This window comes from Pinus tabuliformis, chromosome 7, assembly GCF_031772625.1.
Source record: "Pinus tabuliformis cultivar Carrire ecotype Pingquan chromosome 7, CPIR1, whole genome shotgun sequence".
Taxonomy (NCBI): Eukaryota; Viridiplantae; Streptophyta; class Pinopsida; order Pinales; family Pinaceae; genus Pinus; species Pinus tabuliformis.
In genome coordinates, this window is record NC_142293.1 from 201,512,135 (window position 1) to 201,539,525 (window position 27,391).

The 27,391-nt window shown below is 40.4% G+C and overlaps 1 long non-coding RNA gene and 1 other non-coding gene across 2 annotated transcripts; one reads left to right on the forward strand and one right to left on the reverse strand.

The window, feature by feature from the left end:
* Window positions 1-13,339: 13,339 nt before the first annotated feature.
* LOC149246548 (uncharacterized) lies at window positions 13,340-14,744 on the reverse strand. The gene is made up of 4 exons (XR_016265568.1): window positions 14,316-14,744; window positions 13,917-14,083; window positions 13,735-13,776; window positions 13,340-13,525 (listed from the first exon to the last, which is right to left on the reverse strand). It is a non-coding gene; the product is annotated as an uncharacterized LOC149246548 (long non-coding RNA).
* TRNAM-CAU (transfer RNA methionine (anticodon CAU)) lies at window positions 14,272-14,358 on the forward strand. Its single transcript is given in 2 exon segments — window positions 14,272-14,309; window positions 14,323-14,358. It is a non-coding gene; the product is annotated as a tRNA-Met (tRNA).
* Window positions 14,745-27,391: the final 12,647 nt, after the last annotated feature.

Genomic DNA, 27,391 nt, shown 5'->3' on the forward strand with positions numbered 1-27,391 from the left:
AGATCATTGCATTGAGGATACCCACATATTGAGAGAGGACCGAGTGAATGAAGAGAAACATTAGAATACATGTCCAAGACACATGCAAATAGTGCTACCATAGAGGGTACACATCCGAGATAGACCCATTGGGAGAGTGCAAGAAAAAAGGGAAATAGAGGTAAGTGTTACATCTCATGGAGAGAACGCATAGAAAAGAATCTAAAGCACTTCACAAGTCACATAGATAATGATGTCATAGCTGACATGCCAACCAGAATGGAAGATTTCATGGGTAGATGGGCCTAAGATGTTTCTGAGCGGAAAGTTGTTGGGTTGGTTCTAATACCATGATAGGCAAAAAATGAGTAACTCCACACTTTCCATTTCTATTGATGCACAACTAAATTTATACAAAGAGTCAACCCTTCAAAGTCATTGTCTAAGGGCCCCTTTACATTCTCCTAATTACGTCGATAGACATATCTATTTTGGAATAGTGATTCCAAATTTTTAATTTGATTATTAATAATTATTAAGTGGATGGTATGGATTTAGCCTCCACGAAATATTCTAGAATATTCATAGTAGTATTCACAAATGTTGATATATATCTCCAAAGTGGTTATATTAATTTTTTCCCTTTTAATTAAATTATTTAATTAAAAATTTGTCTTATGAACAAGTCTCATATGAAATGAGTTATGGTTTTTTGGGCATGTGGTATTTATAAATTATGGTAATGGCCCACGATATTGTAACACAGTATATTTACAAATTAAGCATCTCCATGGTAAAGTGGATGTGAATCTCCATTATTAAGCATCTTCTTACGTGTTTTCTTAAATGTATACATGTTTAAAAAGTACATTAGCTTTTTTATAAATAGTAATAATGATGATTAAAATAAAGTTATAATCATGAGATGTATCATGAAGAAAAAAAAAATTATGGTTATCATGGATTAATGCCTATCGGCATTTACCAACCATCTAATTTGTATGGTTATGCAAGTTTATTTATTTACTACTTTAGGAAAAAAGCCCTGAAGGACAAAAAGGACTATTGCATGTTTTGTCTTGTCGATCTGTGTGACTGCACACATGTTAAGGTTAGAGACATATCCAGAAGTGATTTTCTATCATTGACATAAACTAGCCAATTTGAATCTATATAATCACATAGCTTAGGGTGTTTGTTTCTACTCTATGGAATGTCAAATTCAAGCCTTCCTTTCACATATCTCAATACTCTCTTTGTTGCAATCCAATGTCCAACTTTTGGCATTGTCATGAATTTGGAAATGAAGCTCAATAGCGAAACTAAAATCAGGTAAAGTGGTTGTAAGATATATCAAGTTGTCCATTGGTCACCTGTATATCAACTTGTGAATTGCCTTAGAGTCAGTTTTGGCTAAAAGTTTCAACCCTTTATCCATAGTTGTAGACAAGATTTTGTGACCCATCATTCTAAACATGTCAAGCAAACTCTTAATATATTTTTTTATGAGAAAAAAATTATTGCTTATTTGTCAAACTTCTACACCTAGACAGTATTGTATGAGGCCTAGATTAGCCATGTCAAAAGTGTCACTCATACTAGATTTTATATGTAGTATTGCATTTTCCTCACTACCAATAATAATAATAGCATCTACATATATAACCAAAAGGGTGATAATATTACTAACTCTTTTGCAATACATGTTGGAATATAAAGGACTATGATGGAACCCCTATTCATCTAAGTTCCATGCTTGAGGTGCCTGCTTCATACCATATAAATCCTTCATCAGTCGACAAATGAGATGCTCCTTCCCTCAAACCTGAAACCCCTATGGTTGATACATATATACCTCTTATTACAAATTTCCATTGAGAAAGGCACTCTTCACATCTATTTTCAACCAAATTGCAATGTCATGGCTAGAATAAGTCAAATGGTGGTCATATTTGTTGTATGAGTAAAAGTCTCCTCATAGTTAATTCCTTTTCATTGAGAGAACCATTCTTACAACCAAATATGCTTTGTATTGGTCAATTGTATCATCTTCCTTGTAATTTCCCTTCAAACATCCATTTGCAACCAATAGGTTTCTTCCTTAGTGGAAGAGATGTGAGATCTCAAGTATAATTTCTCATCAAACTCTCATGTTTAGATGCCATTAAATATCCCCATTTGGGTATTCCTTTCACCTACACAAAGTGTTGTGGCTCATATATTTCTTGTCTATTAGCCATCAAAGCATATTTAAACATATTTGGTTTATGTTTTCTCTTTCCTCTCAATGATATTCCCTCAATCCTTTCTCGTATTTGAACATCCCCAATAGTGTTGTGCCACCACTTGGGCCTTTTCTTAGTATCTTCCTCATCCAAGTCAATATTGCCACCATGGCTTGGGCTATCCATGTGAATGCTAGTCGACTGTTGATTCGGAATATTTGGAGTAGAAATTATCGTTCTAGGAGGCTTATGCTCAAAATATCCCCACCCTTCAAGTGGAGCTACCTAATCTTGATACATGAACCCTGTGCCACTTCTAGAAGCTTGGTAATTTTAAACTCAAAATAAGTTTGGAAAGGTCCAACAAAGAATTCCTCATCAACAACAACATCTCAGTTGAAGATCACCTTATCAGTGTCAATGTCAACCAACTTGTAAGCCTTATGAGTGTCTTTGTACCTTGTGATCATCAACTTATTTCTCTTTGGATCTAACTTGGTTCTCTTCTTAGCTAGAATCCAAGTGTACGTAGTAGAACCAAATACTTAGATATCTAACTATTGTGTCTTCTATTTCACTGCCAACATAGGAGATATATTTAGCAAGTATATTGTTGTGAATACTACCTAAACCTAAACCCTATGTGGAACACACCTATTATGAAACATACATGTGGCCATATGATTTTGCAGTTATATCTTTCAAACATTGCATTTTGTTGTGAAGTGTAGAGTGTAGTGAATTGCCTCTTGGTTCCATGTTTAACACAAATGTTATTGAATTCTCTGGAATAAAATTCTCCACCATTATCAGGCATAAGAAAGGTAATTTGGCAACTTGACTCTTTTTCTATTGAGGCTTTGAACTTTGAAGTTCATTAAACACTTGAGATTTCACTTTCAAAAAATATACCCACATTTTTCTATTGTAATCATCAACAAAAACAAGGAAAAACTTAGCATCGGTGATTGGTGTCATGTTCATTGGTCCAAAAATGTCTCCATGAACCAAGTGAAGGACTCTTTGGTCTTTCAAGCTTTTCCTTCATTAAATTGCACACCACGAGCAACAGTCTTCTTGGTTCCCCTTGTCAACCATGTAAGATTTTTGATTGATAAAGTTGACATCCCAATGGAGGCAATGTCTCATAATCTAACTAATTGAAAGTAGCTTAAGCTCGATACCTAGCACATAGTAGACACTAAGGAACATGAACATATTCCTTGCAAAGGAAATATGGGAATTTCCTCTACCAACTATTGTACACTCTTCCCCATCGCTGAATATCACTAAATAATTGGATGAACAAGGCTTGTATTATGTCATCTTTGTTGGTGAAATGACATGATGCACTTGAATTAATGAACCTGTTGACAATGACAATGTTGGGTGTCGACAACAGGGAAGGGGGTCTCCCCAATGTGAAGTCCCAATTAGACCCCACATTGTTTGGAGTAGGAGCCCTAATCGAAAATATGAACGGTTGCCAAAATGATGATCTAAAAAATGTGCCTTGGATGCAATGAACACATAAGATGATATACACATAGATTTGGTGAAAAAAAGTTATTAAACTTTGTGAAATATTAATTGTAATGTATAAGAGGTTCTTTCACACAAAAGGGAAAAGAGTGAGCCCATTGAAGAAAAGTAATAGTACTATCATAAAAGAGACGTACGAGCATACGAGAGAATCGTTAATTAACTTGCAAAATAGTTCACTACTTGCATAGAATTGAGAATCCAAGTGTTGCTTAGGCTTGGGCAAGTTGTAAATCAAGTGAATTTCATGTGGTCAATAAGGGGAAAGTTGTTTCCCACTAACATTGTTCAAAGTCATGTTCTTGGTGTCTAGACCCTACAATATCCACTTGATAATATATGCACATGGTAGTACTAGATATCTGTAGGAAACCTTGTAGAACCCTAATCGTTGGATGTTTACATAAACTTGCCTATGCTCCATATGTTCTTTGAACACTGTTGAGGTGAATACATCTTTAATGGTTAGCCCACTGACAGTGGAATCATTTTCAATGTAGCATTGTGTATCTCACAAGATAGGAACCCCTATCATGGTACTATCAATGGCCTCTCTGGTCTCTGTGACCTCCTTTGATGTTTCTTTCTTGGGAGGCATGGTGCTACCTAATGATGAGAGATTGACGTGTTCCAGATCTGTAGTACCTATTGCAAAAGATGCACTCATGGCAATGACAAGTTAGTTCAAGAAAGATCAATTCAACAATCAAATTTCAAGCAGAAAAACAATCACTAAGGGAAGGGATTGCACAATGTTGGGCTCAAGAGGGGCAAATTAAGCACTGGAAATACACATTGCGCAGTTGTGGAGGAAAATTGTGCAGTTCAGGATCGCAAGGGAGTTGACTGAGCATTGGATCTACACAACGTGCAAGTTCTTCTAGGAGAGAGAGAGATTGGATTGCGGAGTGCGCAATTGAAACTGATAAAAAGGGGTCATTGTTTCTTTTGATTGCACAATGTGCATCTGGGGAAGGCCAGTGACTGCGCAGTGCGTAGTTGCAACTGGCAAGGAAGGGCTTTTGCTGGAAGAGATTGCGCAATGCGTAGTTGGAGAGGCTAGCAAGGCTCAAGGATTGTGCAGTTTCTTAAGGGAGAAGGGCATGCTTTGGATCTGTCACTGAAGATGGGAAGGGTGTAGATTGGCCAAAGGATCACTCAGATTAGTCACAAACATCGAGCAAACAAGATTGTGCAAAGAGAAGAACATGCATGCATAAATATACCCAACAATAGTAATTGTCGATAGGTGAAAAGACAAGAAATGCGATGCGACATGTGTAAAGAAGCTCAACAGATTGAAACGACACTTGTACAAGTTAATAATAACATAAATGCCACTTGTTACAAGAAGAATCAGGGAAAACGACATTTGCAAACAGAAAAGTGACAAAAGGTGACACTTGAGAAACTTACCTGGAAAAGCAACACAAATTGAATCTAAATATCCTTGAACTCATGAGGATGGCCAGAGCTCCAATGACAAGTGTGAGAATGACCTATATGAGTTGCTCTTATATAGATTAGTGCTCACAAGATTAGGGTTAGGGTTTCTGACATGCATGCCTAAAATCAAGGAGGGATTGACTTGTCTTCATATCAAAATTGGAAACATACGCCACATTGTTGGATAAGAATGTGTACCTCCTATTTTCTAGGAGTGCGCAGTTGACTAATCCAGGGACTGCATAGTTCACTGGCTGAAGAGATACAATTCCCAGTGACAAGGGATTGTGTAGTTCTGTTGCACAATGAATTGCGCAGTTTCATCAACTGCATGCCTGAAGGGTTGCATAGTTCAGTTTCATAATGAGTTCTGCAGTTCCTTGTGACAGAGGAGTGCACAGTTCCTCAATACAAGGCATGCAACTGGTGTTTGATCAACGCAAGACTTAGCTTGTGTTTGAGAAGAGTTTGTTTGTCTTCAGAAGTTGTGCAATTGTTGTCGACAAGGCCTAATTTTCGTCATGATGACACAGTTTAGACATCACAAGCCTAACATGAAATAATAATTCATTGTGACACTTAATAAACAACAAGAACACTTGAGGCCGGTTAGAATGACAATTATTATGATTGAAGGTAGCTCCAAAATCAAAGAATAGGAAAAATTTTGGAGGGGGGTTTATAGCAGCTACAACATAACCACACAAATGACGAGGGTCAATCTACTTGTGTTGTGGCCATGAATACATAGAAAGCTAACTCCATCTCCTCTATCTACTTTGCAACATGAACCTGGTGTTGAAGCTCTCCATTGTTGCTCTTCTAATCAGCAAACCTATTTCTATAGTGCTTCCTCATATGGTTTTCCTTGCCATGACAATAATCTTGCCCTTGTCCGGTGCCCGTTGCCATGGACAATACTTATGGCCTTAGTTACCTCAACGTATTTTCTATTCCAAATTTTCCATCTCGTTTAATCCTGAATTACTTTAAACAAAACTATCCCAAATGCTTAAATCACTAATAGTTAAAACCACTTCTTCGGGGCATTGGTTGATCCCGTCTACACACCTTTGGAGCGACTCCACCAACGTTGTGTGACATGGGGGTCTCGGGTCATCACTACTCTTTTGGTGGAGACACATGGTGGGCATGATGGGACTTTCTTATCTCTCTCCAGAGAGGTTGATTGAGATTACGGTACAGGCTGAAATTGAGGCCCTTCTGGGCAAAACATCCTCTCAACTCTCTATTCTGGTTATTCCTCTACGTGTCAAGGAGAACCATTCTTTGTCGAAGGGGGACATACGTATCAGACCGTCAATCAGTCAGAGGCACCACATTCTTGGAAAAACCTCTTATTCTCGGGGCAGATGCCTTTTGGGAAAGTTTGGAGTGATTGAAGAAGAGGGCACTGTTGGGTTGGTGGCACCATCTGACGATGACTTGCGAGCAGGTCAAGTCTTGGGTGGAAACACAATGGTTTCCTGTCCTGAAATATCATCTGAAAGTAAGCAGTTTGTCTAACGGTGAATTTGCTTCCACTTCCTCTGCCCTGAAGACTCTGAACTCATTTTGGCGTCCCCCTAGGTCAAGGGTAGGGGGTTCCTTGTGCTGCAAAGATGGCGAGCCGGATTCGAACCGTTCAGGTAAATTTCACGTCGGAATCTAGTTTGTTCCAAATTGTCCGGGATGCCACTTGAACTATGGAACGAGGCGACAATTGGTAATATAGCAAATCGTATAGGCAAATTTTACTTCTAGGATGGGGGGAGCTTCGAACAACTTGACAAGAGGATGGCATGGGTTCTGGTAGAAATGGATTTTGGGAAGGGATTGTTTGCAGACTTGGAGATCAAATGGAGGACATATTATATCAGAATCATTATCGATTACTGGGGATACCCTTTCGGTGCCTACTATACCATGAGACGGGTCATTTAAAACATGTTTTCCCTCAGAGTTTTACAATTGGAGGCATACGAAGCTCGAAGCACTCAGCGGAAAAAGTGGAGGTGGGATCCGGAGATTCAACCCTATATTTTTAGGCACGGTCTCGGGACATGAAATCGAGTAGTCCTTACCTTCAGAAAGACTGTGCACGAAATAATTTTCAATAAGCTGAAATCACTTTCAATATGACGCATGACAGTTGAGAAAATTTGTGTTTGGGTGAGGATTTAGTCCATCTGGAACCGGTTTGACTGATTATGGTCCTAAGGACGTTTTGTTCTAAATCTACCTTTCGATGGATCGATTGATCAGCCGAGGGAGGACAATTTTGAACCCAGACCATTACATTGTCACGTTTTAAGGAGGGTCTTGCGATTTCTGAGTTCGGACAGTTTTCAGATTGTCCTTACATCCCAATATCCTTTACAGTTGTCGTGGGAGATCCCATCTCACCAGATAAGGATTTAGAGGCTTTGTCACAATCCTCATCTTTTGAAATGGAGCCCCTGGAAATCAGAATGTCCTTCTTCGATCCTGGGAAAGGGAAGGAAAAGGTCGCTCCACCAGGGTCCTCTGTACCAAAAAAAAAAATGGGCTACTAAATACAAGAAAATTTATGTCTGCAAACAAGCAATTCCCATTCTTTTGGATTTGGGTGAATCTTTTGTGGGAGGCTCACTGGATAATTCTGAACGTATTTGTGGGAAAAATTTGAACGAAGACTCCTTCGTTTCTCATGTCCTTAAAGGGGATGTACCCATCTCTCAGGTGCCCCATGATAATCATGTCTCTGAACATTCAGGGATTGGGTGCGGCCCATAAAGCTAGAGTACTCAGGGGTTTGGTCTGGCTTCATAATCCCTCTATAATTTTTCTTCAGGAAACCATGTTCCCTCGGGAGAGTTCTTGGGTTGTTATGATGTCTGTCTGCCCCGATTGGTGTTTTTGTGCATCAGATGCATTGGGCCTTTTTTTGAGGTCTAGGAGCGATGTGGAACACAAATATTTTATCCTTACATGCCTTCTGTATTAATGCAAGCATTCTCTTGTCTGGGCATCTGTTGGGAACTTCTCATAAGAGTATGTTTCATTTATCTATATGCCCCATATGTTGGTAGCGGACATTTTCGGAGAAATTTGGAACTTCTGGTATTTTGGGATTGAACTCAATTATTTTGTTTGGATATTTCAACTTGACATGGGAAGACACGAAATCTAGGGTTCAAAGGCCATAGAGGATCATGATGGACTCTTTTGCAATGTGTGATATTGTCCTAGAGACCATTGTACCCACTTGGCGGAATGGCCGTACAGGGCTGAAAGGCATTTTGAAGCACCTGGATCACTTTCTCATCAGCCAGTGTTTGGTTGGGGGTAGCCTCAAGGTCATTCCCTCCTTTCTATCTGACCATCAATTGATTATTTTTTCATGGAAGGGATGGGATTTCAAGATGAATTACCTTTTCAAATTTAACTCTATTAGCTCCATAATACGGCTTTTGTTGAATTGGTTGCAGGTGTTGGGAATCACAATTGTTGTTGGACCAAAATCCACAGGGTTTAGACAACGATTGCATCACCAGAGATAAGGATCCACGAGAGGCAGTTAGTTCATGTCGCAAAACACACGGGGAGCGTTGGTTTATCCAATGTCCAACAATCTCCCCCAATGCGAGCTGGGTGTGTATCGAACACGTGACCTATGCTCTGATACCACTTTTTGGGAATCACGATTTGCGTTAAACCAAAACCCACAGGTGTTAGTCAATGATCAAATCACTAGAGATAAGGATCCATGAGACGTGGTTAGTCCATGTCGTGAAACACACGGGGAGCGTTGGTTTATCCAATGTTCAACAACAGACATATAGAGACGACTAGTCATCCCTACCCTGTGCAGCTAGTTGGGGAATATATGTGATAAATTGTGGTCCCTCAAGAAGGAAGCCAAAATATGGATAAAGAGGAAAAAAGGAGAAGATATTAGGTTAGTTATAGATATTGACATAGCTCTAAGGTACTCTAACGATCCTGTGGACCAATTATTTTTCTCAGGGCACTACAAGGAGAAAATCATAGAACTGGAAGGGGAGAAGAATAGGATTCTGCTTGCACAAAAATCTGAATGGCAATTGAAGAGTTGCACACTATGGGTGGCAGGCGAGGACAAAAATACCAAATTTTTTCATGCATGTGCCAACCATAGGAAACAAATAAATTCTATAAGAGGCATCAGGGGTGCAGATGGACAACTTTTACTAGATCAACAAGGTATAGAACAAGAAGAACCTATACATTTCATAAGTCAATACGAAGCAAAGGAACAAAACTATGCCTCTCATGTTTAATCAGGAGGAAAATGAGTTCCTCGGTAGGCTTATCTAGAAAGAAGAGATTATTGAAGTACTAAAGTCTAGTGTGAAAGAGAAAAGCCCTGGGTCGAACAATTGGAGGGTGGAACTATCTCTCCACTTCCAAGAACTAATGTTACCAGATATTCTTGTGGCTACAGAAGAATCAAGAACCATTGGTCACATAAATGGGGCTATGAGTGCTTCGTTCATAGCATTAATCCCAAAGAAGGAGCATCCGAAATTTTTATCAGACTATAGGCCCATATCTCTTTGCAATGCCATTTACAAAATAATTTCTATGTTGATTTCCATGAGGATCAAGAAGACATTATCCACCTTCATCTCCCTTGAAAAATTTAGGTTTTTGGATGGTAGACAAATTCAAGATGCCATTGGCATAGCATAGGAGTGCTTGCATTCCATGAAGGTAAGAAAAAAGAAGGCAAGTTGACTCAAGGTGGACTTGATCAAATCATGTGATTCCATTGACTAGAAGTTTATGAGAATGGTTTTAAATAAGGTGGGCATATCTTCATCAAACATTGGTTGGATCATGGCTTGTTTACAATCTATGAATTTCACAATAATTATCAATGGATTACCAACTAGTTTCTTTAGGGCTCAAAGGGGACTCCGACAAGGGTGTGTTTTATTGCCACTACTTTTCATTCTGGTTATGGACTACCTTAGCCACAAGCTAGGAGAGGCAAGGGACAATGGTAGAATCAAGGGAGTGCAAGTCCCTAGGAACATGCATGTTACACATTTGAAGTTTGTAGACGACCTTCTATTTGGTGTTATGAACAATCATGAGGAATGGGGGTCAATACTACAAATCACCAAGACATTTAGCGAAGCATCTGGCCTATATATGAGCAAAAATAAATCAGTATTGATCATATATGATAAGGAGGATCCTCGATGCAGGGAGATATGTAACCTATTTGGGGTCACTGCGGTACATTTAGAAGAGGGGATCAAATATTTGGGATTTCGTCTTAAGGCAAATAAATATAGCAACAAACACTGGGAATGGTTGATCGACAGATATAACATGAAATTCTCTGGGTGGGCACACAAGTGGTTAACAATTGGTGGAAGAATGACTTTAGTCAGATCTGTCCTACAAAACATTTCGATATTATGGATGCATTTATTTATGTTGCCTATGGAGATTTGTCACAAGATAGTTGATATTATGGCTAGATTCATTCGGGCATGGACCCGATATGAAGGGGAAGATACATCTAGTAAGATGGAAAACCATAGCAAGGCCGATTGAAGTTGGGAGCTGGGGTATACTAGACACTCCCAATTTTAACAAAGCCTTGATCATCAAAAACTTGTGGAGGGTGTCAACAGAGAATGGAATTTGGGGATACATCATCAGAGACAAGTATATGAATGGTCAATCTTTCACTATCTGGACCAGGAAGGGGGCAAGGAGGACCTCAGATTCCTTGTATATTTAGAGAAGTATGAAAAAAAATGTCACTGGATGATTGGGTTTCTGCGATGGGAACTTAAGGATGGTAGACAGGTGGAGGTGGGACTGGATGCATTGAAGGGCTTATATGGTAACCACTCCATTTCGGATGGTCTTTTTAACACCCTTCATGACAAGGGCATTATAAACTTTGCACGTATCAATTGCAGAAACAACCATTTCATCTCACAACAATCATGGTTGAGGTCTATTGACCTTGGACTGCATGGCAACTTGGCCATCGAGTGGGAAGATTATCTTAGAAAACTGTACAATGCAGGTGTTTACATTGGTGAAGGCAAAGACAGTTTGCAGTGGAAAGGTACAACAAGTAAAGGATAGCCGAGAGTCAAGGATATTTACAATAGTCTCCATTTGGTTGAGAGAGAATTTGAGTATAAAACATGGTACAAAGTTGCGTGGGGGTGGGGGATTCTTGAATAAAACTCCTTTGTTTGGTTGGTTGGCCATTCATAATAGAGTGCTAATGTGGGATAATTTGCAAGGCAGGGGATTTCAAGGCCTTAGCATTTGCCCCATGTGCATGAATCAAAATGAGGAGATTGACCATCTATTTATAGGTTGTACATTTTCCATGGAGGTGTGGGCAGGGGTAATGTATTTACTACATCTAGAACATTCGGGACCACAACATTCTCTGAGTACATGCTTCTATACATGGTTCAAGAACAGAATTGAGCATTGTGCATTACCCTTTTATGTCATATGGACCATTTGGCGCAGCTTGAATGCTTGGATATTTGACCACAAAAGGCCAGTGATTTGGGAGGTGGTCTTGAAAACCATTTCATACTTTGCAGAGATTGGACCCAAGAAGGTTGTGCGTAGTAAGAGGAAGGTTAAAATTAAGGACATAAAGGGGATATATCCTAGAGGATTTTTTGATGGGGCATGCCAACAGAGAAGATGTGGATGTGGTGTTGTCATTACACTAGATTCGGGGTGATTCTACCACTTATGGTGGAAGGAAGGACATGGAACAAACAATAGAGCTGAATTCATAGCACTCTGGGGTATCCTCACATGTGCCAAATGGTTGAGAATGGAACAAATTTTCATACATGGAGATGCTAAGAGCATCATAGATTGGGTCAAGGATTACACTCTATTCAGCTCCCACATACTATCCAACTGGATGAGGCGCATTAGAATTCTGGCAAACAATTTTCAGAGCATTACTTTCTCACACATATACAAAAAAGAGAACCAAGTAGCAGACCTTTCTAAGAGGGGTATCGACTCAGAGCCAAGTAAGTTTCATTTTGATGCATATGTACAAGACACACTAATGAATGTTGGAACTATCAACTCCATATAGGGAACCCTTTCCCTATTTTTTGATTATGATATGGTATTTCTAAATATGTTGGTACCAACAACTTTTGTTGGCTTTACATGATCTTGTAGAATTAAAGGTGATTTACAATCTTTTTGTTTCTAAAATTAGGTAGAATATAGTAGAAAGATACTCCTTGCACTCCTTGTTTAAGTCAGGGAAATCCAAAAAATTGAGGACTATATATGGAAAATCTCAATGTATTCTCGTTTTTATCTCAATGTATTCTCGTTTTTTTTACCACTGTAGTAAAGTAGAATATAGTAGAAAAACACTTATTATTACATATAGAAAAATCCATAAAACTTTGAAAAGAAAATCTCAGTGAATATACTCTCTTTTTTATTAATAAAAAGAAAGCGTTTTTTTGGATGGACAAAAAAGCTCACTTCTTCAAACATATCTATATTAAGACATAATACAGATATCCAAAATCTTGCATGATATGTTTTCCATATCACAATCTGAATAAAAAAATTTAATAGAGGCAATGATATAATTTAATTCTCTTTTTATGAAGATGGTTCATTTTTTAACAAAAAATTGAAAGCTTATTTACCCAATTCAGCGTCTTCTTACAACGAATCTGCCATGTGATTGTCTATATGTTCAGTTATTTATTTTCACATTACTCAGAAACTGCCCCAATTTGTCATTTATCAGGGTTGAAGTTCAACCTTAAATCTCTGCAATCAATATCAATAATATTGATAAACTGTTATTCAGTAATCTGTAAACCATAACTATGTTACTTAGTAATATGTAATCAGTAACTGTATTATGAAGCATCATTGTTCCACTGCTTGATCTATAGCAGTTTGTCCGCGACATTTTGCGCCTTCTGAAAGAGCTCCACAGTCCACTGACTCCTTTTCCATGGCCTTAGAAGAGCCCATTGCTCTACTGCTTATGCTATTACCTAACCTTGACTCGAGAGAGTGCCAAAACACACTAATTTATGATGCTATCGTTGGCTGACTTGTCATTTTGAAGCAAGTTCTTCAGAGAAGCGAAATTGTCCACAATGTGTACTTGCATTGATAAACCCACCAACATCATCTGCATTAGCAGCAGAAACAATCTCAATCCCTGCAGATTGACAGGAAGTGAGTGCAGTTGAAGGGGCAGCAGGGGATCCAATTCAACTCGATCCAAGTGAGGCAAAGACATTTTCTTCTTGGACCTGCAAGGAAATTTCAACAATTTTCAATGGAAAAAATAAATAAAATAGAAAGACGAAACATGAGGCTGGACTCATACGCCCTATCGGTTGAGTAGAGCCGAAAAGGACAGAGAAGAGGCGCCGAACGATAAGATGATGAGGCGGCCTTCAAATCATTTAAATTTCTTCTGCATAATTTGGTAATTCGCCTTACAAATCCCAAACAATACCTTTGCAACTTTTACCTCTTGCTCTGCAATTGATGCGGACACCTGCACGGTTAGGATGAATCTGCTCATAAACCAAACAGAATGCCGGTGGTAATCCATAAATTTTGTGAGTTCTAACCTCAAAAAAACTCGAAATCCCATGTCAAACAAAGCAAGTGGACTCACAGACAAAAGAAACATACAATTTTTGTAGTTAGTTTAGACGCCGATGGGAGGGTGAAACGCTTCGAATCTTTTCCACTGCAAGGAGATGACGCCTTCGCTACAGAAAAGAAATCTCTTAACTGTGGCTGCAACTTCCGTAATGGACCGGGCTCATGATGTCACCTCATAATCTTTCTTCAGGAATCTTGTTTATACAAGAAATACAGTGAATCAAAAAGAAAAGAAAAAAAGACACTAAAAACAAACAATGATATACCAAGAAAACCCTACCCTAGCATCTACCTTTACATCATCGTACAGATATATGGGGTTTGGATGGTTTCTTTTTTCTAAAATTAGAATATGTTCAATTCAAGACTGTGCACATCAATAGGGGTGGTGGCGCAGTTGGTTAGCGCGTAGGTCTCATAGCTTACCTGAGAAATCCTGAGGTCGAGAGTTCGAGCCTCTCTCACCCCATTTACATTTTTGCCTACTGTTCAGAGTGTTGAGCTCCATTAAATTTTCTTTGTCACTCGTAAAACTTCTGAATGCAGTGATCTATGTACGCCAAACAGTTTGTGTGGCGCATTCTCTGAAAAAAGTTAATCAACCGGCGGTGTTACCCCTCGGATTTATGTGCTGATTATGCTCCCAACGCAGCGTAACAAACATTAACTCAATATTGGAAACTTCCGAACATAATGAAGAGTTCTACCTCCTTCAGCAGCAGGAATCGAACCGGCACGGGGAAGCGCATTTAAAACCATTAAAACGTAAACGAAAAATTTTATGTATCGTCGACAGCAGGGTTCGAACCTGCGCGGGCGTAGTGCAACAGATTTCAAGCCTGTCTCCTTGACCACTCGGACATATCAACGTTAAAGTTAATTCTTCTTACGGGATCATTTCAAGAGCAAACTGAAATCTATTTCTTTTTGCTTATCATATGACATGCCTTTGTTCACTTTATTTCAGTTTTATAAATTTAAATTATTTTTCTCTTATACATAGTATTTCAGACACATATCATCTATATCTCTATAAATTAATATATAACAACAACAAAATCCAACTTCCCATAAATTATTTTTTAAATAAGGTTGTGTTCTTAAAAAAAAAGTCATTGCATTAATATATGGTTTGATAGGCATGGTATTTAAATGATATTTGATTAATAATATTGAATATATAGTTGTAATGGAAGTATGTATATAATTTAGGGTTTTTTAATTAAAAGAATTATATTTGAAATAGTAAATCATTTCTTAATATGTGATGATTAGGAGGGTGAGCAAGGTTAGCATGTTTTCATCTCATATTGTGTTATCTCCTTAATTATGTATGATTAATATGTTTGGTGTTTCGTTTTGAGGAGTTGTCATAATGATACATCTCGTGAACTAAATCTTTTCAATGGAATTATATTTGGGATTGGATTATTGCAAATGCTAACTTCATTCTTAGATGGTTTGCAGTTAAGTCTGTAATGTTGAAGGTTTCTTTGAGGCAATGGAGTAATTTAATGGGCACTTTGACTATGCAACAATATGATATTTTGTATATTTCATCAATCTAAAGTGACTGGTGAGCATACTTTGTGCTTTGCATCTGGTCTAGTCAACTTCTATTAGCATTAGAGAAATTATGAAGTCTAAAATGGGCCTTAAAACAAAAATATACAATCAAAATCAACTTTATAAGAACCAATAGGATTCAAGATGATGATGTCAACCATGGGAGATGGTTCACAATTTTTGGAGTAAAAAAGTAAAAAGATTAAAAAATAAGATAATAAAAAAAATTGTTTTTTCAACTCGTATTTTCACCATATTTCCCTATGGTTTTACTCAAATTTTGATCATGAGCACTTGTTGGATGCAAAATTTAATTCTTCATCCAAGGAGTGTTCATGTTGCATACTTTTGATAGACCCGGCTACATGAAAAATGTGATTGCAATCATATTTTTTCATATATTTCTCATTTTTTGTGTAGCAGGGTCTATAAAAATATGCAACATGTGCACTCTTTGGATGAAGAATTAAATTTTACATCTGACGAGTACTCTTGCTCGAAATTTGAGTAAAACCGTAGGGAGATAAGTTGAAAAAATAGCTTTTTCATTCTCCCCTCTAAAATTTGACGTTGTAATCTAACCTAATTTTATTATTTTCACTATTATTTTATAATATTCCTTAGGAAGTCCATTTTAGACCTCAAAATTTCTCTAATGGAATCTTTGGTTTTTTGTTGAATTTTCTTCTTCACTCCCATTGCAGTTGAGGTTGTCCAAGGATAGTAGGCTAGTTTCATGGGCTTTGTGGTTGGTTATCATGGTACACTAGAAAACTCGTTGCCACAAAGGTAGAGATAACAGAGGTGGAGGGGGTTGGGGGATAGAAGGTGGTTCACGAGCTCGAATGTGGGTTGTGGAATCAACGTGTGCTTTTGACGAGCAAACCCCGAACGAAATTAAAAAATAGTTGAAGGATGTGGAAGAGGATGTTGCGATGGAGTGGGCATACATGTCAGACTTTGAGGTAACAATGTCCCTAATAGCTTGCATTCCTAATAGGTAATACATGTAGACAATTGAGCCAATACCTACAGACAACATAACTCCATTAGAGAATGAAGACACTCTCAAGCAAATTCTTGTTTTTAGAATTTTCGTGTAAATTCAAAGTGCAAATTGTAATATGCTAAACCAATTGACTTGAATCTACTCTACTCATCAATGAAAACAATAAACGATCGATCAAATCACGAAGCATAAAAGAGAGAATTCAATCACACATAACACAATAATTTTTTGGGAAAGACACAGTTAAAAACACTTGCTATCTGTATATTTCATTAATAAAAAAATATGCGAACATTACAACGATTTTCTTAAGCCTGAGCAACCTTTGCACTATCTTTATCTATCTCACTGCTTCCCAGACAATCTCAAGCCAATACTTAGCCAATTATGTTGTCTTCCAAGCTCTTATTTCCTTGCACAATTTCCTAGGGAATTAGCCCATATTTAATTGAGAAATTCCACAAATATGAATTGTGCAATCCTCATAGGCATTCCTTTGATTGCATGCACCACTTGTAAAATTCAGATGATTATACAACTGATAGTACATTGTCCCTGAACTCCAATCTCAATTGGGTATTTCTTTGATCTGACATGCATGAGTTAATTATGAGTGAATTTTCAATTTACTAGTTGATCAAAACTGGTTACACCCCACTACTACAGGTTACACCTCACTAATGGATCTTCCACTAATTCCTCCATCAGTTGGAACTAGTTTAACTAACTTTAACTATAGTTAAACTGAATTAAATAATTACAACTCAAAATAAAATCAACAAGGGCTCCTAAAATGTAGGAGATGCTCTACATGACTCAAGTTAGACACTCAACTCGAATAATTGAGCCAACTAAGTCAAATTAACTTAGTTAACTATTACAAGTTGTCATGAGATGTGGAATTACAATTTAATTCCTAATTTAATTCAAGTAAAAAATTAAATTAGGATTTTATTGTTGCATTTTCAACACTCTCTCTCAACAAGAAATGGATTATTTGCTACTCCGATCCTACCTCTGTGAAACTCAGCTTTTCATCTTAACAATGCCAATATCTGCATCCTCCTCCTCTGTAGGAATGTACTTCATCAACATGATTCTCCTTTGCATGCAATCTCGTAGATGGTGATACCGAATGTCAATATGCTTGGACTGATCATGAAAAATTGGATTCTCATAGAGTTTGATACAACTCTGTTTGTCACAGTAAATCATTGTAGGATCCATTTGCTAACCAAATAACCCAACAAGGATCTTCCTCATCCATATAGCCTCACAAGTTGCTTGACTAGCAACCATGTACTCTGCTTCTACTAAACTGAGTGCAACTGATCTTTGTTTCCTACTGTACCAAGAAATTGTTGTTGACCCAATACTGAAGATTCCCCTTGATGTGCTCTTCCTATCGGATGGACTCCCTACCTAATCTGCATTTGTGAAGCCTTGAAACTTCACTCGCTATGTTTGTTTGTACCAAAGACCAAACTGGGTGGTGCCTCTGAGATATCTCAACACATGTTTAGTTACCTTCCAATAAATTTTGGTTGGCTTGACTAAGTTGGCTAACTACAAAACACATGTTCGGTCATATGTTCACCAAATACATAAGTGAACCCACAAGTTGTCTATAGATATTATCCTCCACTACTCCACCTGAAGTAGCATCTTCCTTCCTCCAATTACCAGCAAGAGGAGTCTCCATGGGTTTGCTACTCTCCATGTGGAACTTCTTCAATATCTCATTGGAATAATTTCCCTGAGAGACAAGCAGTTCCTCATCTCCTTGCCATACTTCCATACCAAGAAAGTAATGCATAAGCCCTAAGTCTTGCATCTCGAATTCTCTTGCAAGATCCTCTTTGCAATATTTTATCAACTTCTCATCACTTGTTAGAATCAAATCATTGACATAATATTATAATCAACAATTTATCTTCAAACACAATATAGTAAAGGTTCGCATCTTCTTCACTTTTGGTGAATCCCAACCCGATGAAATATATGTCAATTATGGAGTACCAAGCATGGGGTGCTTTTTTTAGTCCATACAATGCTTGCTTGAGTCTTCACACATGCAACTCTCTATTGAAAGTCTCAAACCCTTTTGGATGCTCAATATACACCTCTTCCTCAATCATGTCATTGAGGAATGTTGTCTTCACATCCATCTGATGTATCTTCCATCCCATCTGCGTTGACGACTCTAGAATATATATGATTGAAGAGTACCTTGATACTGGAGCAAAGGTCTCATCATAATAAATTCCCTCCTCCTAAGAGAACCTTGTAGACACAAATTTGGCCTTGTGTTTCTCCACACTCCCATCTGCTGCTTTCTTTACATTGTAAAGACATCTAGATCATCACTGACTTGTCTGCTGGTCTTGGGACCACTTCCCAAACATTGTTTCTGATAATGGAGTCATACTCCTCAACCATGGCATCAACCCATACTAGTTTTTGCATTGCTTCCTGAAAAGAGGATGGATCAACCTCTACACTCCCGCTCATCAGATCCATGTAGCCAGTGTAGCAATCTCGTGATTGCCTTTGCCTGCGTTGTGATGTGGGTGCTCACACATTCTCTCTAGCATCATGCGTCAATCTGTCAGCCTCTTTAGCGCAATTCCTTCCATCTTTGGAAGTCTCTACATTAGTGGGTGCTTCCACTCTCCGCTCCTCTACATGTGGCTGCTCCACATCATCCTGAGGTTCCTCCTTAGGAGCTAAAAGTTGATCCTCGGCATGTGATCCAGGTGGATATTGGTGGCCACCTTCCAAGTCCACCTGGACCCCCACCATTGTCTTTCTCAGCATTTTCAGTTTCCTTAATTGTAGCACAACTTACTATTTTTAGCAGTTTTTCGGGTCTTGAACTTCCAGAGCCGTTTTGAGGCCCTAAACGACGTTTTTTGGGGAATCCGGGGGCAACACGAGTCCATGGAATGGACTGGTGTTGCTCGTTCCAACAATGATAGTGCTCGGATAGATCTTTCTAATGAGCTATTGTACGTGTCAAACGGAGATCATATGCCAAAGTTACGACCCCAAGAAGTTGATGTACCAACTTACCCCCAAACGGGGCCCACAGTTTGGCGTTTCATCTCCTAGGGTTAGGTTTTGGAATGCTAAGGGTTTTTCCATTGTTTCTCAACAATAAATAGGCCTTCGAGCCTCATTGTAACACAGTTCAGAGGCATGTAGCCATCACATCTCTTCTCAGAGATAAGCTACCATCGCCCTAGCTAGTTTATTGCCATTTCTGTTTGTAAGCATATTTCAGTATTTTCCATTAATGAAATGAAGTATTATTTCCGCTGCATCTTTGTGTATATGGTTATCTCTGTAATTTGTTGCGTTCCTGTTTAAATCCGGATCAGTGGTATCAGAGCGGTCTGCTTTTTCTCTGTTTTTCTTTGCATGTCCCCAACAAGGTCAGGATATAAGGAGTTAGGGCTTGAACTGGTTGAACCTTTGCAAGACCAGCCTCGCAAATCCCGACGGCCTCCCATGGCGGACGAGAAGAAAGACGAGGGGGCAGGAGATCCCATCAAAATCTTGCTCGAAGAAGCGCTCGAGCGACAACGGAACGCGATGATGGACAGCTTTGCGCAGATCCTTCAGCGGCTACCCAGAAGCGGCGCATCAGCTTCCAGCAGCTCCTCTGGAAACGCCACACCCTTTAAGGTACAAGTTAATTTTGAAATCCCCATATTCGAGGGTCAGATAGACGCCGATGCCGTAGATAAATGGTTAAATCTGCTAGAGGGTTATTTTTCTGTTCATGAATTTTCGAGTCGGGAAAAGATTGTTTTTGCTCTTCTCAAAGCAGCCCCCCACGTCAAGGACTGGTGGGAAACCTACTGTGAGCAGAAGGATGAAAGTACTGGCTCACTATTTTCAGCCGCACCCACCTGGGATTCGTTCCGGGATGCCATCAAGGAGCAGTACTACCCTGTCGGAAGCTATGAGGATGAATACATAAAGTGGACCACGTTGCGGCAGGGAAGGGACCAAGACGTGCCGGAGTTCACCAATCTTTTCCATACCCTTCACACAAAGTTGGGTATCAAGGATTCGGAGCAACATTTGATACTCAAATACTGTGGCTGCCTACACAAGTACATCCAGGAAGAAATACAGTTCCTAAACATCCCCTCGCTCGGCGCAGCATACCGGTATGCCGTCAAGGTCGAGCAGAATTTTAAACAAAAGAAGCGAGACTTTGGATCTGCGAATCCAAAGCAGGGGAAAGGTGCCCCTAAACCACAAAACAAAGGACAAAGCCAAGGCGGGATAGCCCAAGACAACCAGCCGAAGCTGCAAGCAAAGAGCAACGCCGCGAAGCCGAGAAAGGACACTGGAAAATGGTGCGAGTTCCATAAGAGCTCCACTCACAACACAAGTGAGTGTCGGGCCAAGCAGTCACTGGTGGCTGAGCTAAAGGTTTCAGAATCAGATGCATGTTCCGACTCTGAGTCAGAACCCGATAAGGGGTATGAAAAAGGGAAGCAGATCATTGATGCGGATCCCAGCGCCACTGTTGCTACCGCAAAGATCCAGAAAAATGAACCCGAAGATCCAGAGGAGGAGGAGCGTCTCTTCCACTCCCAGATGTGGGTAAAGGGCTCCCCGATACAGTTCATTGTTGATAGCGGGAGTCAAAAGAACCTCATTTCGGCAGAGGTCGTGAAGCGGTTGGGCTTACCGACCACAGCACATCCACAACCATACACCATTGGGTGGCTTCACCAAGGGCGAGATCTTCGCGTGAGCCAGCAGTGTCGCCTTCCATACAACATCAAGCCCTTCACGGATGAGGTATTGTGTGACATTGCTCCCCTTGAAGTTTGTGATGTATTACTAGGACAACCATACTTGTGGAAGCGACATGCTGTGTATGAATCAAGGCCCCGTGCTGTTATTATTACATTGGGAAATAAGTTGTTCAGGATACCAGAGGTAGCACCACCTGCCGCCATCTCTTTGATTACTGCAAAACAATGCAGTAAGATCATTTCCAAAACCAGGAAATTTGTTTTCCTGATGATACGCCCTCAAGGGAAGAAGAAGACAGTGGTCGCGGCCTCCAAACAGGGTCCCTCTGCACGGCAACTACAGATGGACAAGATTGTGGAGGAGTACGAAGACATCTTCACCTCCCCGTCAGGGGTTCCTCTGCACTTTCAAGTCAAGCACTCCATCGATCTGACCCCAGGTGCGCCGCTACCCAATGGACCAATTTATCGGCGCTCCGTTCTGGAGAACAATGAAATCAAGAGGCAGATTCAGGAGCTCCTGCAGAAAGGTCACATCCGTCCGAGTTCTTCGCCCTGTGGGAGCCCGATAGTGTTGGTACAGAAGAAGGATGGGACGTGGAGACTCTGTATTGACTATCGGGCGCTGAACAAGATCACTGTCCGTAATAGGTACCCGATCCTGCGGATTGATGACCTCCTAGACCAACTAAAGGGGGCGAAATATTTCAGCAAGATCGATCTGAAGTCAGGATATCACCAGGTACCAATTGAACCCTCAGATGTGTGGAAGACTGCCTTCAAATCCAAGGAGGGCCTCTTCGAATGGTTGGTCATGCCTTTCGGATTGACGAATGCTCCTGCAACCTTTATGAGGCTAATGGATGACATCTTGCGGCCATTCACCAACTCCTTTGTAGTAGTATACTTGGATGACATTCTGATCTTCAGCCAGAGTTGGGAAGAGCACCTCCACCACATCCGACAGGTTCTCCAAACACTGCGGCAACACAAGCTATGTGCCAATTTGGAGAAATGCACTTTTGGCATGACCGAGGTTCAGTATCTGGGATACATCATTGATGAACAGGGGGTGCATGTCGATCCAGCCAAGGTCCAAGTCATTCGGGATTGGCCCTCTCCAACCACTCTAACAGAGCTCCGCAGCTTTCTAGGTCTTGCCAACTTCTACCGCAGGTTTGTGTTGGGATTTTCTCATATTTCTTGGCCCTTGAGTCAAGTCACCAAGGGCGGGGCGAAAGCAAAATTATTTTGGTCTGAATCTCAACAGAAGGCATTCAGGGAGTTGAAGGATCGCCTCTGCACGGCACCAGTGCTCGCGTTACCAGATTTACAACAACCATTTGAGGTCGAGACAGATGCCTCTGACTATGCTATTGGGGCAGTCCTTACTCAACATGGACATCCAGTGGCATATCACAGTGAAACACTTTCAGACACAGTCCGGAAGTACCCCACTTATGATAAAGAGATGTATTCCATTGTACAGGCCTGCCAACAATGGAAGCATTACATTTTGGGGAAGGAAACGGTCATCCACACAGACCACCGACCTCTGCAGTTCATACAGACCCAAGGGAAATTGCAGAATGATCGCCATCAGAAGTGGTCTACATACCTGCAACAGTTTCACTTGAATATCAAGTATAAAAAGGGCAGCACCAATAATGTTGCAGATTGCCTCAGTCGACCACCGATCATGGCGCTAACCACCGTGCTCAACTCTTGCGGGCACGAGACTTCTGATTGGCCACTTCTCTACAAAAGCGACCCAGAATTCGGCCACACATACCAGACACTCTTGGAGGGTCGGCAGGTTGCAGATTTTCACCTCCAGGATGCCCTATTATGCCACCTCGGTCACCTTTGTGTTCCTTCAAGCGAGCGTGCCAAGATGATTTGGGAAGCACACTACAGTCGGGCTGCTGGGCATTTCGGGTCGAGAAAACAGTGGCAGTACTGCAAAACTATTTCTATTGGCCGAATCTTCGACAGGATGTTGGGAAGTACATCCGATCATGTACTGCTTGTGCCATTGCCAAACCGACCATTAAGAAGCAAGGCCTCTATACCCCGTTGCCTACCCCTAGTCGACCTTGGGAATCCATCTCCATGGATTACATGTCAGGCCTTCCTTCCACTAAGCATGGAAATGACTGTGTTTTTGTGGTCGTCGACAGGTTCTCAAAGATGGCCATTATGATTGCCTGCAAGAAGAATATCACAGCAGAAGCCACTGCTAAACTCTTCTTTGAACGAGTGTGGGTGCACTTTGGGATCCCACAGTCTATCATCTCAGATCGGGACAGTCGGTTTCTCAGTACCTTTTGGTCCAGTCTCTGGTCAATGCTGGACACCAAACTCACGAAGTCCACAGCCTTCCATCCTCAAATTGATGGCCAGACAGAGGTTGTCAATAGGATGATTGTGCACATTCTGCGCATGTATAACTCAAAGCATCCACGCACATGGGACGAGAGCCTCCCCTACATTCAGCACAGCTACAACCGAGCTCTTCACAGCTCCACTGGCCATAGCCCTTTTCAGGTGGGTTTGGGATTCCAGCCACTATGCCCCATTGATGTGGCCATGCCACTTGCAGCTACTCACATGAATTTAGCTCATGTCCAGTCCGAAACAGATAAGGCCACCAGCTTCATTGAGCGCATCCAACATGTTCGCCAGCAGGTCCATGACATTCTTGAGAAATCAAATGCCAAGTACAAGCAACGACATGATCAACATCGGGTGCCACACAAGTTTCAGGTGGGCGACAAAGTCTGGTTGCATTTGCAAAAGGAACGCCTTACTGGAGCCTATCGGAAATTGAGACCACTCCGATATGGTCCTTACACCATTACTAAGGCTATGGGAGACAATGCATTTGAGCTCAGCATTCCCCCATTCCTTGACCTGCACCCAGTATTTAATGTGGACCGCCTTCGGCCATACTTTCCACCATTGCTAGACACATCCGACATTGCAGAACAGCTCAAACCCACAGAATTAAATCCAGATTGCATGGAACAAGCTGCAACTGATCGGATCATGGACACACAGATCAAGAACACTCGCCAATAGAATATCCAACTGTATCGAGTTGTCAAAGCGGGCCAACTCCTTCAGCAGGGCAAGTGGCTCACCAGGGAACAAGTTCAGCAGAAGTTTTCTCATCTCATGGAGGAGCTCAACGCAATGGGGACCATTGCTTCCTAAGGGGGGAGGAATGATCCAGGTGGATATTGGTGGCCACCTTCCAAGTCCACCTGGACCCCCACCATTGTCTTTCTCAGCATTTTCAGTTTCCTTAATTGTAGCACAACTTACTATTTTTAGCAGTTTTTCGGGTCTTGAACTTCCGGAGCCGTTTTGAGGCCCTAAACGACGTTTTTTGGGGAATCCGGGGGCAACACGAGTCCATGGAATGGACTGGTGTTGCTCGTTCCAACAATGATAGTGCTCGGATAGATCTTTCTAATGAGCTATTGTACGCGTCAAACGGAGATCATATGCCAAAGTTACGACCCCGGGAAGTTGATGTACCAACTTACCCCCAAACGGGGCCCACAGTTTGGCGTTTCATCTCCTAGGGTTAGGTTTTGGAATGTTAAGGGTTTTTCCATTGTTTCTCAACAATAAATAGGCCTTCGAGCCTCATTGTAACACAGTTCAGAGGCATGTAGCCATCACATCTCTTCTCAGAGATAAGCTACCATCACCCTAGCTAGTTTATTGCCATTTCTGTTTGTAAGCATATTTCAGTATTTTCCATTAATGAAATGAAGTATTATTTCCGCTGCATCTTTGTGTATATGGTTATCTCTGTAATTTGTTGCGTTCCTGTTTAAATCCGGATCAACATGTAACTAAAGCTCCCTCTCAAGGGAACAACTCATGGCCTTCTCTTCATCAAACTTCACATCTCTCTGAACCAGTGTCATCTTGTTGGATGACAGGTACACCCGATAGTTGTAAGGTGTATCAGTGTACACCACAAATATTCCCAACTCAGTTGTTGGCTCTAGCTTTTTATGTGCATCCTTGGTAACATGACAGTAAAATGGTGAACCAAAGATCCTGAAGTGTGCCACATCTGGTTTATTACCTGAAAAAACTTCTTTTGGTGTACTCATCCCGAGAATTCGATGAGGGCTTGTGTTTTACAAATAAACAATTGTGTTGCATGCTTAAGACCAAAAGTGAAATGGTAGGCCTTGATCAGGTAACATCATTTGTGCAACTCCCACAATACTTCTATTCTTCCTTCCAGCCACCCCATTCTGATGTGCATTATGAGGTGCTATTAACTCTCGTTGAATGCCTTCTAATGCAAATTTTGTCTTGAATTCATTCAACAGATATTCTCCATCATTATCACTTCTTAGAGATTTAATTTTGCTACTAGTATCTTTCTTGAAAAGTGATTTAAGTTCACAAAACTTAGCGAACGTTTGATATTTCTTCTGCATGAAGAAAATCCAACACTTATAAAAAAAATCATCAACAAATATTACATAATACATGTGCTTGGTTGTGGATGTTGTCGAGAACAATCCACACACATATGAGTGACCTCTATCAAGGATGGTTTGTGCTCGACTATCTTTTTCATGAAAGGAAGCTTTGGTGTACTTTCCCAATGTACACCCTTTGCATGTGTCTCTCTTCTCTATTGTACCTTTGGGAAGTCTTGTAAAACTTTTCTACATGATCTTCAAAGCTTCGTGATGCAATTGACCCAATCTTCTATGCCACAACTCACCGTTGTCTCGACATTGCACCTTCTCTTCTTTTGTGCTCAAAGTAGCACAGTCTTCTACATCCAATTTGTAGAGGTTATTCACCTGATTCTCTTCACCTGTCCTAAGGCTATGTGACGAAGGAAAGATTTTCCCTTGCTAAATATCACATCATAGCTACTACCCTCCAACATGGCAACTAAAACCAAATTCTTCTTCAAACCCGATACATACATGACATCTTTTAATGTGAGAGGAGAACTAGACTCCCTCTAAAAGGTAACGATATTGATGTCAGTCATGCTATACCTCCCATCATCTCCCATCTTGATGTGCATCTAGAGGTCCTTCTCCAATTCACTAAAGAACTATTTGTTCTCAGTCATAAGGAATGAGGCTCTACTATCCAGGTACCACATACTACCCATCACCGATGTCACCATGCAAGTGATGAGGGTGAAATCCAGCTCGAATTGCAAAGAAATAGCTTCACCTGACATTGCTCCTGAGGGCTTCTTACCAGCCTTCTTGTGCGAACACTTTGTAGCATAGTGTCCTAGCTCATGACAATGAAAACATTTAATCTTCGATATTTCCTTCTTCTTGCCGCCTTGGCTGGAATCTTATTTGGAATGGGATGACTTGCCCTTCCCTTTCTTCGCTTTTCCATCTAAGGCACAGTTCTCCTCATCATCATGCTTGGATGAGGATCCATCCCTGGTGTTTCGTCGAATCTCTCCTTGTACCAAGTCAGACCACAATCGCTCCCACTCTAGTAGATTCTCCCTCCCATTAACTAAGTCCTGATAGTTGTGTTAGCTCTTGGGAAGGCCTAAAAGTTCTAGGCTCACCAGATCATCTTCAAAAACTATAACACTGACACTTCTAAGCTCATTTCAACATTTGGTGAACTTGGTCAAGTACTTCAATATTATGTCGCTCTTCTCCATCTTGATCTTTCTCAACTTATCCTTTAGTTCCAGCTTCATGTGGTCACTGATGTTTTGAAACAGGTATGTCAAGGCCTTCCACATTGCAAATGGAGTTTCCTTACCGTGGAGGTTCGAAACAATATGATCTCAAACTCCTTCTAGGATAATCCTTCTCGCCTTTGCCACAAACTTTATCCACTATGCTAGATCCTAAGCATCAATTGGATTAGGAATGTCTTTGTCTATGAATTCCTTAAGCTAGTTGTCTTCCAACACTACCTCCATCATGTCCTTCCAAGTAATATTATTCGAAGTACCCTCAAGGGCATATTCAAGTATTAATTCGTAGAATGACATCCTGCTGGCTCCGAAGTATGATACTGCAAATTAGATTTCTCCTACAAAAGACAAACTCATATTCTCCTCTTCTATAGTGATTTTTGCTTCGATACCATGTAGAAATTTCTTGTAGATTCAA